Genomic DNA, 14,859 nt, shown 5'->3' on the forward strand with positions numbered 1-14,859 from the left:
TACCACATTCAGTACACTGAGATGCATGCTTGGTTTCACAAATTGAGGAAAATGGGTAAGTAACCTTGAAGTAAAATGTGAAGAATTGGTTGTTCAGTGGTAGAATTCTCGCCTGCCACGCGGGAGGCTCGGGTTCGATTCCCGGCCAATGCAGTACTCAAGTTTTACTGAAATTATGGTATATTTTGTTAAAGAGTGTCTGGCTCTTTGCTTTTTGGTGGTGCAGGTATAGAATTCCACATACAATAAATTAATGTTAGAATCTTGTGGTTTAGTGGTAGAATTCCCACCTGCCAAGAGAGAGGAAAAGGGAATAAACACCACCCAATGTTGTGCTCAAAGCAAATGACTCTTAGATTTGGAGTCTTATTCGCTATTGACTCAGATAGCTAGGCTTTTTTACAGTGTTATGGCATCATGGCAAGGCAAGGATTGCCCTTCAATTTATAAAACCAAAGCAAGGTTTCCACATTTAGTAGATCCTGAGATTCCTGCTTGGTTTCACACACTGATGTACACCTCTTTTAAGTTTAAAATAAAACAAGTTTGGTTGTGTAGTGACAGAGATCTCGCCTGTAGAATTCTGGGAAAAAACACCGCCCAACGTGGGGCTCGAACCCACGACCCTGAGATTAAGAGTCTCATGCTCTACCGACTGAGCTAGCCAGGCTTGGCTACTGTGATGTGACAAAAAGGCCACTCAAGCCAAGGAGTGCAATACAAGCTATTAAAGTAGATCTAGGCTACCACATTCAGTACACTGAGATGCATGCTTGGTTTCACACATTGAGGAAAATGGGTAAGTAACCGTGAAGTAAAATATGAAGCATTGGTTGTTCTGTGGTAGAATTCTTGCCTGCCACGCGGGAGGCCCGGGTTCGATTCCCGGCCAATGCAGTACTCAAGTTTTACTGAAATTATGGTATATTTTGTTAAAGAGTGTCTGGCTCTTTGCATTTTGGTGGTGCAGGTATAGAATTCCACATACAATAAATTAATGGTAGAATCTTGTGGTTTAGTGGTAGAATTCCCACCTGCCAAGAGAGAGGTCTGGATCTGAAAAGGGAATAAACACCAAACAAATGTTGTACTAAAAGCATATGACTCTTAGCTTGGGAGTTTTATTTCTATTGACTAAGCTGGCCAGGCTTTGTTACAGTGTTGTAGCATCAAGGCAAGGCAACGCTTGCTCTTCAATCTACACTATTAAACCAAAGCAAAGTTTCCACATTCAGTAGATCCTGATATTCCTGCATGGTTTCACCCACTGATGTACACCTGAAAAAGCGATATATTTTGTTAAAGAGTGCCTGGCTCTTTGCATTTTGGTGGTGCAGGTATAGAATTTAACATACAATGATTTAGTGGTAGAATCTTGTGGTTTAGTGGTAGAATTCTCGCCTGCCATGAGGGAGGCATGGATCTGAATAGGGAATAAACACTACCCAATGTTGTGCTCATAGCGAATGACTCTTAGATTTGGAGTCTTATTCGCTATTGACTCAGATAGCTAGGCTTTTTTACAGTGTTATGGCATCATGGCAAGGCAAGGATTGCCCTTCAATTTATAAAACCAAAGCAAGGTTTCCACATTTAGTAGATCCTGAGATTCCTGCTTGGTTTCAAGTAGGAATCTAGGCTACCACATTCAGTACACTGAGATGCATGCTTGGTTTCACAAATTGAGGAAAATGGGTAAGTAACCGTGAAGTAAAATGTGAAGCATTGGTTGTTCAGTGGTAGAATTCTCGCCTGCCACACGGGAGGCCCGGGTTCGATTCCCGGCCAATGCAGTACTCAAGTTTTACTGAAATTATGGTATATTTTGTTAAAAAGTGTCTGGCTCTTTGCTTTTTGGTGGTGCAGGTATAGAATTCCACATACAATAAATTAATGTTAGAATCTTGTGGTTTAGTGGTAGAATTCCCACCTGCCAAGAGAGAGGTCTGGATCTGAAAAGGGAATAAACACCAAACAAATGTTGTACTAAAAGCATATGACTCTTAGCTTGGGAGTTTTATTTCTATTGACTAAGCTGGCCAGGCTTTGTTACAGTGTTGTAGCATCAAGGCAAGGCAACGCTTGCTCTTCAATCTACACTATTAAACCAAAGCAAAATTTCCACATTCAGTAGATCCTGATATTCCTGCATGGTTTCACCCACTGATGTACACCTGAAACAGCGATATATTTTGTTAAAGAGTGCCTGGCTCTTTGCATTTTGGTGGTGCAGGTATAGAATTTAACATACAATGATTTAGTGGTAGAATCTTGTGGTTTAGTGGTAGAATTCTCGCCTGCCATGAGGGAGGCATGGATCTGAAAAGGGAATAAACACCACCAAATGTTGTGCTCAAAGCAAATGACTCTTAGATTTGGAGTCTTATTCGCTATTGACTCAGATAGCTAGGCTTTTTTACAGTGTTATGGCATCATGGCAAGGCAAGGATTGCCCTTCAATTTATAAAACCAAAGCAAGGTTTCCACATTTAGTAGATCCTGAGATTCCTGCTTGGTTTCACACACTGATGTACACCTCTTTTAAGTTTCAAATAAAACACGTTTGGTTTTGTAGTGACAGAGATCTCGCCTGTAGAATTCTGGGAAAAAACACCGCCCAACGTGGGGCTCGAACCCACGACCCTGAGATTAAGAGTCTCATGCTCTACCGACTGAGCTAGCCAGGCTTGGTTACTGTGATGTGACAAAAAGGCCACTCAAGCCAAGGAGTGCCCTACAAGCTATTAAAGTAGATCTAGGCTACCACATTCAGTACACTGAGATGCATGCTTGGTTTCACACATTGAGGAAAATGGGTAAGTAACCTTGAAGTAAAATGTGAAGCATTGGTTGTTCAGTGGTAGAATTCTCGCCTGCCACGCGGGAGGCCCGGGTTCGATTCCCGGCCAATGCAGTACTCAAGTTTTACTGAAATTATGGTATATTTTGTTAAAGAGTGGCTGGCTCTTTGCATTTTGGTGGTGCAGGTATAGAATTCCACATACAATAAATTAATGGTAGAATCTTGTGGTTTAGTGGTAGAATTCCCACCTGCCAAGAGAGAGGTCTGGATCTGAAAAGGGAATAAACACCAAACAAATGTTGTACTAAATGCATATGACTCTTAGCTTGGGAGTTTTATTTCTATTGACTAAGCTGGCCAGGCTTTGTTACAGTGTTGTAGCATCAAGGCAAGGCAACGCTTGCTCTTCAATCTACACTATTAAACCAAAGCAAAGTTTCCACATTCAGTAGATCCTGATATTCCTGCATGGTTTCACCCACTGATGTACACCTGAAACAGCGATATATTTTGTTAAAGAGTGCATGGCTCTTTGCATTTTGGTGGTGCAGGCATAGAATTCAACATACAATGATTTAGTGGTAGAATCTTGTGGTTTAGTGGCAGAATTCTCGCCTGCCAAGAGGGAGGCATGGATCTGAAAAGGGAATAAACACCACCCAATGTTGTGCTCAAAGCAAATGACTTTTAGATTTGGAGTCTTATTCGCTATTGACTCAGATAGCTAGGCTTTTTTACAGTGTTATGGCATCATGGCAAGGCAAGGATTGCCCTTCAATCTATAAAACCAAAGCAAGGTTTCCACATTTAGTAGATCCTGAGATTCCTGCTTGGTTTCACACACTGATGTACACCTCTTTTAAGTTTCAAATAAAACACGTTTGGTTGTGTAGTGACAGAGATCTCGCCTGTAGAATTCTGGGAAAAAACACTGCCCAACGTGGGGCTCGAACCCATGACCCTGAGATTAAGAGTCTCATGCTCTACCGACTGAGCTAGCCAGGCTTGGTTACTGTTGTGTGACAAAAAGGCCACTCAAGCCAAGGAGTGCAATACAAGCTATTAAAGTAGATCTAGGCTACCACATTTAGTACACTGAGATGCATACTTGGTTTCACACATTGAGGAAAATGGGTAAGTAACCGTGAAGTAAAATGTGAAGCATTGGTTGTTCAGTGGTAGAATTCTCGCCTGCCACGCGGGAGGCCCGGGTTCGATTCCCGGCCAATGCAGTACTCAAGTTTTACTGAAATTATGGTATATTTTGTTAAAGAGTGGCTGGCTCTTTGCATTTTGGTGGTGCAGGTATAGAATTCCACATACAATAAATTAATGGTAGAATCTTGTGGTTTAGTGGTAGAATTCCCACCTGCCAAGAGAGAGGTCTGGATCTGAAAAGGGAATAAACACCAAACAAATGTTGTACTAAAAGCATATGACTCTTAGCTTGGGAGTTTTATTTCTATTGACTAAGCTGGCCAGGCTTTGTTACAGTGTTGTAGCATCAAGGCAAGGCAACGCTTGCTCTTCAATCTACACTATTAAACCAAAGCAAAGTTTCCACATTCAGTAGATCCTGATATTCCTGCATGGTTTCACCCACTGATGTACACCTGAAACAGCGATATATTTTGTTAAAGAGTGCCTGGCTCTTTGCATTTTGGTGGTGCAGGTATAGAATTTAACATACAATGATTTAGTGGTAGAATCTTGTGGTTTAGTGGTAGAATTCTCGCCTGCCATGAGGGAGGCATGGATCTGAAAAGGGAATAAACACCACCCAATGTTGTGCTCAAAGCAAATGACTCTTAGATTTGGAGTCTTATTCGCTATTGACTCAGATAGCTAGGCTTTTTTACAGTGTTATGGCATCATGGCAAGGCAAGGATTGCCCTTCAATTTATAAAACCAAAGCAAGGTTTCCACATTTAGTAGATCCTGAGATTCCTGCTTGGTTTCCCACACTGATGTACACCTCTTTTAAGTTTCAAATAAAACACGTTTGGTTGTGTAGTGACAGAGATCTCGCCTGTAGAATTCTGGGAAAAAACACCGCCCAACGTGGGGCTCGAACCCACGACCCTGAGATTAAGAGTCTCATGCTCTACCGACTGAGCTAGCCAGGCTTGGTTACTGTGATGTGACAAAAAGGCCACTCAAGCCAAGGAGTGCCCTACAAGCTATTAAAGTAGATCTAGGCTACCACATTCAGTACACTGAGATGCATGCTTGGTTTCACACATTGAGGAAAATGGGTAAGTAACCGTGAAGTAAAATGTGAAGCATTGGTTGTTCAGTGGTAGAATTCTTGCCTGCCACGCGGGAGGCCTGGGTTCGATTCCCGGCCAATGCAGTACTCAAGTTTTACTGAAATTATGGTATATTTTGTTAAAGAGTGCCTGGCTCTTTGCATTTTGGTGGTGCAGGTATAGAATTACACATACAATAAATTAATGGTAGAATCTTGTGGTTTAGTGGTAGAATTCCCACCTGCCAAGAGAGAGGTCTGGATCTGAAAAGGGAATAAACACCAATCAAATGTTGTACTAAAAGCATATGACTCTTAGCTTGGGAGTTTTATTTCTATTGACTAAGCTGGCCAGGCTTTGTTACAGTGTTGTAGCATCAAGGCAAGGCAACGCTTGCTCTTCAATCTACACTATTAAACCAAAGCAAAGTTTCCACATTCAGTAGATCCTGATATTCCTGCATGGTTTCACCCACTGATGTACACCTGAAACAGCGATATATTTTGTTAAAGAGTGCCTGGCTCTTTGCATTTTGGTGGTGCAGGTATAGAATTTAACATACAATGATTTAGTGGTAGAATCTTGTGGTTTAGTGGTAGAATTCTCGCCTGCCATGAGGGAGTCATGGATCTGAAAAGGGAATAAACACTACCCAATGTTGTGCTCAAAGCAAATGACTCTTAGATTTGGAGTCTTATTCACTATTGACTCAGATAGCTAGGCTTTTTTACAGTGTTATGGCATCATGGCAAGGCAAGGATTGCCCTTCAATTTATAAAACCAAAGCAAGGTTTCCACATTTAGTAGATCCTGAGATTCCTGCTTGGTTTCACACACTGATGTACACCTCTTTTAAGTTTCAAATAAAACACGTTTGGTTGTGTAGTGACAGAGATCTCGCCTGTAGAATTCTGGGAAAAAACACCGCCCAACGTGGGGCTCGAACCCACGACCCTGAGATTAAGAGTCTCATGCTCTACCGACTGAGCTAGCCAGGCTTGGTTACTGTTGTGTGACAAAAAGGCCACTCAAGCCAAGGAGTGCCCTACAAGCTATTAAAGTAGATCTAGGCTACCACATTCAGTACACTGAGATGCATGCTTGGTTTCACAAATTGAGGAAAATGGGTAAGTAACCGTGAAGTAAAAAGTGAAACATTGGTTGTTCGGTGGTAGAATTCTCGCCTGCCACGCGGGAGGCCCGGGTTCGATTCCCGGCCAATGCAGCACTCAAGTTTTACTGAAATTATGGTATATTTTGTTATAGAGTGTCTGGCTCTTTGCTTTTTGGTGGTGCAGGTATAGAATTCCACATACAATAAATTAATGGTAGAATCTTGTGGTTTAGTGGTAGAATTCCCACCTGCCAAGAGAGAGGTCTGGATCTGAAAAGGAAATAAACACCAAACAAATGTTGTACTAAAAGCATATGACTCTTAGCTTGGGAGTTTTATTTCTATTGACTAAGCTGGCCAGGCTTTGTTACAGTGTTGTAGCATCAAGGCAAGGCAACGCTTGCTCTTCAATCTACACTATTAAACCAAAGCAAAGTTTCCACATTCAGTAGATCCTGATATTCCTGCATGGTTTCACCCACTGATGTACACCTGAAACAGCGATATATTTTGTTAAAGAGTGCCTGGCTCTTTGCATTTTGGTGGTGCAGGTATAGAATTTAACATACAATGATTTAGTGGTAGAATCTTGTGGTTTAGTGGTAGAATTCTCGCCTGCCATGAGGGAGGCATGGATCTGAAAAGGGAATAAACACCACCCAATGTTGTGCTCAAAGCAAATGACTCTTAGATTTGGAGTCTTATTCGCTATTGACTCAGATAGCTAGGCTTTTTTACAGTGTTATGGCATCATGGCAAGGCAAGGATTGCCCTTCAATTTATAAAACCAAAGCAAGGTTTCCACATTTAGTAGATCCTGAGATTCCTGCTTGGTTTCCCACACTGATGTACACCTCTTTTAAGTTTCAAATAAAACACGTTTGGTTGTGTAGTGACAGAGATCTCGCCTGTAGAATTCTGGGAAAAAACACCGCACAACGTGGGGCTCGAACCCACGACCCTGAGATTAAGAGTCTCATGCTCTACCGACTGAGCTAGCCAGGCTTGGTTACTGTGATGTGACAAAAAGGCCACTCAAGCCAAGGAGTGCCCTACAAGCTATTAAAGTAGATCTAGGCTACCACATTCAGTACACTGAGATGCATGCTTGGTTTCACACATTGAGGAAAATGGGTAAGTAACCGTGAAGTAAAATGTGAAGCATTGGTTGTTCAGTGGTAGAATTCTTGCCTGCCACGCGGGAGGCTTGGGTTCGATTCCCGGCCAATGCAGTACTCAAGTTTTACTGAAATTATGGTATATTTTGTTAAAGAGTGCCTGGCTCTTTGCATTTTGGTGGTGCAGGTATAGAATTACACATACAATAAATTAATGGTAGAATCTTGTGGTTTAGTGGTAGAATTCCCACCTGCCAAGAGAGAGGTCTGGATCTGAAAAGGGAATAAACACCAATCAAATGTTGTACTAAAAGCATATGACTCTTAGCTTGGGAGTTTTATTTCTATTGACTAAGCTGGCCAGGCTTTGTTACAGTGTTGTAGCATCAAGGCAAGGCAACGCTTGCTCTTCAATCTACACTATTAAACCAAAGCAAAGTTTCCACATTCAGTAGATCCTGATATTCCTGCATGGTTTCACCCACTGATGTACACCTGAAACAGCGATATATTTTGTTAAAGAGTGCCTGGCTCTTTGCATTTTGGTGGTGCAGGTATAGAATTTAACATACAATGATTTAGTGGTAGAATCTTGTGGTTTAGTGGTAGAATTCTCGCCTGCCATGAGGGAGGCATGGATCTGAAAAGGGAATAAACACCACCCAATGTTGTGCTCAAAGCAAATGACTCTTAGATTTGGAGTCTTATTCGCTATTGACTCAGATAGCTAGGCTTTTTTACAGTGTTATGGCATCATGGCAAGGCAAGGATTGCCCTTCAATTTATAAAACCAAAGCAAGGTTTCCACATTTAGTAGATCCTGAGATTCCTGCTTGGTTTCACACACTGATGTACACCTCTTTTAAGTTTCAAATAAAACACGTTTGGTTGTGTAGTGACAGAGATCTCGCCTGTAGAATTCTGGGAAAAAACACCGCCCAACGTGGGGCTCGAACCCACAACCCTGAGATTAAGAGTCTCATGCTCTACCGACTGAGCTAGCCAGGCTTGGTTACTGTTGTGTGACGAAAAGGCCACTCAAGCCAAGGAGTGCCCTACAAGCTATTAAAGTAGATCTAGGCTACCACATTCAGTACACTGAGATGCATGCTTGGTTTCACAAATTGAGGAAAATGGGTAAGTAACCGTGAAGTAAAATGTGAAGCTTTGGTTGTTCAGTGGTAGAATTCTCGCCTGCCACGCGGGAGGCCCGGGTTCGATTCCCGGCCAATGCAGTACTCAAGTTTTACTGAAATTATGGTATATTTTGTTAAAGAGTGTCTGGCTCTTTGCTTTTTGGTGGTGCAGGTATAGAATTCCACATACAATAAATTAATGTTAGAATCTTGTGGTTTAGTGGTAGAATTCCCACCTGCCAAGAGAGAGGTCTGGATCTGAAAAGGGAATAAACACCAAACAAATGTTGTACTAAAAGCATATGACTCTTAGCTTGGGAGTTTTATTTCTATTGACTAAGCTGGCCAGGCTTTGTTACAGTGTTGTAGCATCAAGGCAAGGCAACGCTTGCTCTTCAATCTACACTACTAAAACAAAGCAAAGTTTCCACATTCAGTAGATCCTGATATTCCTGCATGGTTTCACCCACTGATGTACACCTGAAACAGCGATATGTTTTGTTAAATAGTGCATGGCTCTTTGCATTTTGGTGGTGCAGGCATAGAATTCAACATACAATGATTTAGTGGTAGAATATTGTGGTTTAGTGGTAGAATTCTCGCCTGCCATGAGGGAGGCATGGATCTGAAAAGGGAATAAACACCACCCAATGTTGTGCTCAAAGCAAATGACTCTTAGATTTGGAGTCTTATTCGCTATTGACTCAGATAGCTAGGCTTTTTTACAGTGTTATGGCATCATGGCAAGGCAAGGATTGCCCTTCAATCTATAAAACCAAAGCAAGGTTTCCACATTTAGTAGATCCTGAGATTCCTGCTTGGTTTCACACACTGATGTACACCTCTTTTAAGTTTCAAATAAAACACGTTTGGTTGTGTAGTGACAGAGTTCTCGCCTGTAGAATTCTGGGAAAAAACACCGCCCAATGTGGGGCTCGAACCCATGACCCTGAGATTAAAAGTCTCATGCTCTACCGACTGAGCTAGCCAGGCTTGGTTACTGTGATTTGACAAAAAGGCCACTCAAGCCAAGGAGTGCAATACAAGCTATTAAAGTAGATCTAGGCTACCACATTCAGTACACTGAGATGCATGCTTGGTTTCACACATTGAGGAAAATGGGTAAGTAACCGTGCAGTAAAATGTGAAGCATTGGTTGTTCAGTGGTAGAATTCTCGCCTGCCACGCGGGAGGCCCGGGTTCGATTCCCGGCCAATGCAGTACTCAAGTTTTACTGAAATTATGGTATATTTTGTTAAAGAGTGTCTGGCTCTTTGCTTTTTGGTGGTGCAGGTATAGAATTCCACATACAATAAATTAATGTTAGAATCTTGTGGTTTAGTGGTAGAATTCCCACCTGCCAAGAGAGAGGTCTGGATCTAAAAAGGGAATAAACACCAAACAAATGTTGTACTAAAAGCATATGACTCTTAGCTTGGGAGTTTTATTTCTATTGACTAAGCTGGCCAGGCTTTGTTACAGTGTTGTAGCATCAAGGCAAGGCAACGCTTGCTCTTCAATCTACACTATTAAACCAAAGCAAAGTTTCCACATTCAGTAGATCCTGATATTCCTGCATGGTTTCACCCACTGATGTACACCTGAAACAGCGATATATTTTGTTAAAGAGTGCATGGCTCTTTGCATTTTGGTGGTGCAGGTATAGAATTTAACATACAATGATTTAGTGGTAGAATCTTGTGGTTTAGTGGTAGAATTCTCGCCTGCCATGAGGGAGGCATGGATCTGAAAAGGGAATAAACACCACCCAATGTTGTGCTCAAAGCAAATGACTCTTAGATTTGGAGTCTTATTCGCTATTGACTCAGATAGCTAGGCTTTTTTACAGTGTTATGGCATCATGGCAAGGCAAGGATTGCCCTTCAATTTATAAAACCAAAGCAAGGTTTCCACATTTAGTAGATCCTGAGATTCCTGCTTGGTTTCACACACTGATGTACACCTCTTTTAAGTTTCAAATAAAACACGTTTGGTTGTGTAGTGACAGAGATCTCGCCTGTAGAATTCTGGGAAAAAACACCGCCCAACGTGGGGCTCGAACCCACAACCCTGAGATTAAGAGTCTCATGCTCTACCGACTGAGCTAGCCAGGCTTGGTTACTGTTGTGTGACGAAAAGGCCACTCAAGCCAAGGAGTGCCCTACAAGCTATTAAAGTAGATCTAGGCTACCACATTCAGTACACTGAGATGCATGCTTGGTTTCACAAATTGAGGAAAATGGGTAAGTAACCGTGAAGTAAAATGTGAAGCTTTGGTTGTTCAGTGGTAGAATTCTCGCCTGCCACGCGGGAGGCCCGGGTTCGATTCCCGGCCAATGCAGTACTCAAGTTTTACTGAAATTATGGTATATTTTGTTAAAGAGTGTCTGGCTCTTTGCTTTTTGGTGGTGCAGGTATAGAATTCCACATACAATAAATTAATGTTAGAATCTTGTGGTTTAGTGGTAGAATTCCCACCTGCCAAGAGAGAGGTCTGGATCTGAAAAGGGAATAAACACCAAACAAATGTTGTACTAAAAGCATATGACTCTTAGCTTGGGAGTTTTATTTCTATTGACTAAGCTGGCCAGGCTTTGTTACAGTGTTGTAGCATCAAGGCAAGGCAACGCTTGCTCTTCAATCTACACTACTAAACCAAAGCAAAGTTTCCACATTCAGTAGATCCTGATATTCCTGCATGGTTTCACCCACTGATGTACACCTGAAACAGCGATATATTTTGTTAAATAGTGCATGGCTCTTTGCATTTTGGTGGTGCAGGCATAGAATTCAACATACAATGATTTAGTGGTAGAATATTGTGGTTTAGTGGTAGAATTCTCGCCTGCCATGAGGGAGGCATGGATCTGAAAAGGGAATAAACACCACCCAATGTTGTGCTCAAAGCAAATGACTCTTAGATTTGGAGTCTTATTCGCTATTGACTCAGATAGCTAGGCTTTTTTACAGTGTTATGGCATCATGGCAAGGCAAGGATTGCCCTTCAATCTATAAAACCAAAGCAAGGTTTCCACATTTAGTAGATCCTGAGATTCCTGCTTGGTTTCACACACTGATGTACACCTCTTTTAAGTTTCAAATAAAACACGTTTGGTTGTGTAGTGACAGAGTTCTCGCCTGTAGAATTCTGGGAAAAAACACCGCCCAATGTGGGGCTCGAACCCATGACCCTGAGATTAAAAGTCTCATGCTCTACCGACTGAGCTAGCCAGGCTTGGTTACTGTGATTTGACAAAAAGGCCACTCAAGCCAAGGAGTGCAATACAAGCTATTAAAGTAGATCTAGGCTACCACATTCAGTACACTGAGATGCATGCTTGGTTTCACACATTGAGGAAAATGGGTAAGTAACCGTGAAGTAAAATGTGAAGCATTGGTTGTTCAGTGGTAGAATTCTCGCCTGCCACGCGGAAGGCCCGGGTTCGATTCCCGGCCAATGCAGTACTCAAGTTTTACTGAAATTATGGTATATTTTGTTAAAGAGTGTCTGGCTCTTTGCTTTTTGGTGGTGCAGGTATAGAATTCCACATACAATAAATTAATGTTAGAATCTTGTGGTTTAGTGGTAGAATTCCCACCTGCCAAGAGAGAGGTCTGGATCTAAAAAGGGAATAAACACCAAACAAATGTTGTACTAAAAGCATATGACTCTTAGCTTGGGAGTTTTATTTCTATTGACTAAGCTTGCCAGGCTTTGTTACAGTGTTGTAGCATCAAGGCAAGGCAACGCTTGCTCTTCAATCTACACTATTAAACCAAAGCAAAGTTTCCACATTCAGTAGATCCTGATATTCCTGCATGGTTTCACCCACTGATGTACACCTGAAACAGCGATATATTTTGTTAAAGAGTGCCTGGCTCTTTGCATTTTGGTGGTGCAGGTATAGAATTTAACATACAATGATTTAGTGGTAGAATCTTGTGGTTTAGTGGTAGAATTCTCGCCTGCCATGAGGGAGGCATGGATCTGAAAAGGGAATAAACACCACCCAATGTTGTGCTCAAAGCAAATGACTCTTAGATTTGGAGTCTTATTCGCTATTGACTCAGATAGCTAGGCTTTTTTACAGTGTTATGGCATCATGGCAAGGCAAGGATTGCCCTTCAATTTATAAAACCAAAGCAAGGTTTCCACATTTAGTAGATCCTGAGATTCCTGCTTGGTTTCACACACTGATGTACACCTCTTTTAAGTTTCAAATAAAACACGTTTGGTTGTGTAGTGACAGAGATCTCGCCTGTAGAATTCTGGGAAAAAACACCGCCCAACGTGGGGCTCGAACCCACGACCCTGAGATTAAGAGTCTCATGCTCTACCGACTGAGCTAGCCAGGCTTGGTTACTGTGATGTGACAAAAAGGCCACTCAAGCCAAGGAGTGCCCTACAAGCTATTAAAGTAGATCTAGGCTACCACATTCAGTACACTGAGATGCATGCTTGGTTTCACACATTGAGGAAAATGGGTAACTAACCTTGAAATAAAATGTGAAGCATTGGTTGTTCAGTGGTAGAATTCTCGCCTGCCACGCGGGAGGCCCGGGTTCGATTCCCGGCCAATGCAGTACTCAAGTTTTACTGAAATTATGGTATATTTTGTTAAAGAGTGGCTGGCTCTTTGCATTTTGGTGGTGCAGGTATAGAATTCCACATACAATAAATTAATGGCAGAATCTTGTGGTTTAGTGGTAGAATTCCCACCTGCCAAGAGAGAGGTCTGGATCTGAAAAGGGAATAAACACCAAACAAATGTTGTACTAAAAGCATATGACTCTTAGCTTGGGAGTTTTATTTCTATTGACTAAGCTGGCCAGGCTTTGTTACAGTGTTGTAGCATCAAGGCAAGGCAACGCTTGCTCTTCAATCTACACTACTAAACCAAAGCAAAGTTTCCACATTTAGTAGATCCTGATATTCCTGCATGGTTTCACCCACTGATGTACACCTGAAACAGCGATATATTTTGTTAAAGAGTGCCTGGCTCTTTGCATTTTGGTGGTGCAGGCATAGAATTTAACATACAATGATTTAGTGGTAGAATCTTGTGGTTTAGTGGTAGAATACTCGCCTGCCATGAGGGAGGCATGGATCTGAAAAGGGAATAAACACCACCCAATGTTGTGCTCAAAGCAAATGACTCTTAGATTTGGAGTCTTATTCGCTATTGACTCAGATAGCTAGGCTTTTTTACAGTGTTATGGCATCATGGCAAGGCAAGGATTGCCCTTCAATCTATAAAACCAAAGCAAGGTTTCCCCATTTAGTAGATCCTGAGATTCCTGCTTGGTTTCACACACTGATGTACACCTCTTTTAAGTTTCAAATAAAACACGTTTGGTTGTGTAGTGACAGAGATCTCGCCTGTAGAATTCTGGGAAAAAACACCGCCCAACGTGGGGCTCGAACCCACGACCCTGAGATTAAGAGTCTCATGCTCTACCGACTGAGCTAGCCAGGCTTGGTTACTGTTGTGTGACAAAAAGGCCACTCAAGCCAAGGAGTGCCCTACAAGCTATTAAAGTAGATCTAGGCTACCACATTCAGTACACTGAGATGCATGCTTGGTTTCACAAATTGAGGAAAATGGGTAAGTAACCGTGAAGTAAAATGTGAAGCATTGGTTGTTCAGTGGTAGAATTCTCGCCTGCCACGCGGGAGGCCCGGGTTCGATTCCCGGCCAATGCAGTACTCAAGTTTTACTGAAATTATGGTATATTTTGTTAAAGAGTGGCTGGCTCTTTGCATTTTGGTGGTGCAGGTATAGAATTCCACATACAATAAATTAAGGTACTTGTGAGTTATCCGGGCGTCCGATTTTTTGATTGTATGCCTTAAGTTAAGGCATACAATCAGATGCGATGCGATGCGATATCGCATCGCATCGCATCGCATCGCATGCGACCATCGGATGCGATGACCCGATTTTTCCATAGGAATCAATGTTAAAATGATTCCTATGGAAAAAGGGGTCCTTTTCATACCCCTACTATCCAAGTGGGCATGGAGTTGGATATAAACCTGTGGCGAGCGTAGCGAGCCACCGAGCCCGAAGCGTGGCGAGCGAAGCGAGCCCCGCGAGGGGACGGTATTCCGTGTCCCCTCGCGGGGCTCGCTACGCTCGCCACGCTTCGGGCTCGGTGGCTCGCTACGCTCGCCACAGGTTTATATCCAACTCCATGCCCACTTGGATAGTAGGGGTATGAAAAGGACCCTTTTTCACATTGAATTCCATGTTAAAATGGACTCAGTCCATTTTAACATTGATTCCTATGGAAAAATCGGGTCATCGCATCGCATCGCATCGCATCGCATCCGATGGTCGCATGCGATGCGATGCGATGTCCCGATCCGACCCGATTTAAAAATCGGACGCCCGGATAACTCACAAGTACCTAAATTAATGGCAGAATCTTGTGGTTT

At 42.3% G+C, this 14,859-nt stretch overlaps 11 non-coding genes across 11 annotated transcripts; 5 read left to right on the top strand and 6 right to left on the bottom strand.

Annotated features, from left to right (window-relative positions):
• Nucleotides 1-597: 597 nt before the first annotated feature.
• Nucleotides 598-670, bottom strand: TRNAK-CUU (transfer RNA lysine (anticodon CUU)). Its single transcript has one exon. It is a non-coding gene; the product is annotated as a tRNA-Lys (tRNA).
• Nucleotides 671-2,614: 1,944 nt separating this feature from the next.
• TRNAK-CUU (transfer RNA lysine (anticodon CUU)) lies at nt 2,615-2,687 on the bottom strand. The gene has a single exon. It is a non-coding gene; the product is annotated as a tRNA-Lys (tRNA).
• A 156-nt stretch (nt 2,688-2,843) lies between these two features.
• TRNAG-GCC (transfer RNA glycine (anticodon GCC)) lies at nt 2,844-2,914 on the top strand. Its single transcript has one exon. It is a non-coding gene; the product is annotated as a tRNA-Gly (tRNA).
• Nucleotides 2,915-3,964: 1,050 nt separating this feature from the next.
• TRNAG-GCC (transfer RNA glycine (anticodon GCC)) lies at nt 3,965-4,035 on the top strand. The gene has a single exon. It is a non-coding gene; the product is annotated as a tRNA-Gly (tRNA).
• Nucleotides 4,036-4,856: 821 nt separating this feature from the next.
• On the bottom strand, nt 4,857-4,929 carry TRNAK-CUU (transfer RNA lysine (anticodon CUU)). Its single transcript has one exon. It is a non-coding gene; the product is annotated as a tRNA-Lys (tRNA).
• A 1,048-nt stretch (nt 4,930-5,977) lies between these two features.
• TRNAK-CUU (transfer RNA lysine (anticodon CUU)) lies at nt 5,978-6,050 on the bottom strand. Its single transcript has one exon. It is a non-coding gene; the product is annotated as a tRNA-Lys (tRNA).
• A 3,519-nt stretch (nt 6,051-9,569) lies between these two features.
• On the top strand, nt 9,570-9,640 carry TRNAG-GCC (transfer RNA glycine (anticodon GCC)). The gene has a single exon. It is a non-coding gene; the product is annotated as a tRNA-Gly (tRNA).
• Nucleotides 9,641-12,703: 3,063 nt separating this feature from the next.
• TRNAK-CUU (transfer RNA lysine (anticodon CUU)) lies at nt 12,704-12,776 on the bottom strand. Its single transcript has one exon. It is a non-coding gene; the product is annotated as a tRNA-Lys (tRNA).
• Nucleotides 12,777-12,932: 156 nt separating this feature from the next.
• Nucleotides 12,933-13,003, top strand: TRNAG-GCC (transfer RNA glycine (anticodon GCC)). Its single transcript has one exon. It is a non-coding gene; the product is annotated as a tRNA-Gly (tRNA).
• Nucleotides 13,004-13,824: 821 nt separating this feature from the next.
• TRNAK-CUU (transfer RNA lysine (anticodon CUU)) lies at nt 13,825-13,897 on the bottom strand. The gene has a single exon. It is a non-coding gene; the product is annotated as a tRNA-Lys (tRNA).
• A 156-nt stretch (nt 13,898-14,053) lies between these two features.
• TRNAG-GCC (transfer RNA glycine (anticodon GCC)) lies at nt 14,054-14,124 on the top strand. The gene has a single exon. It is a non-coding gene; the product is annotated as a tRNA-Gly (tRNA).
• The last annotated feature ends 735 nt before the right edge of the window (nt 14,125-14,859 follow it).

This window comes from Crinia signifera, chromosome 3, assembly GCF_055691185.1.
Source record: "Crinia signifera chromosome 3, ASM5569118v1, whole genome shotgun sequence".
NCBI classification, from domain to species: domain Eukaryota; kingdom Metazoa; phylum Chordata; class Amphibia; order Anura; family Myobatrachidae; genus Crinia; species Crinia signifera.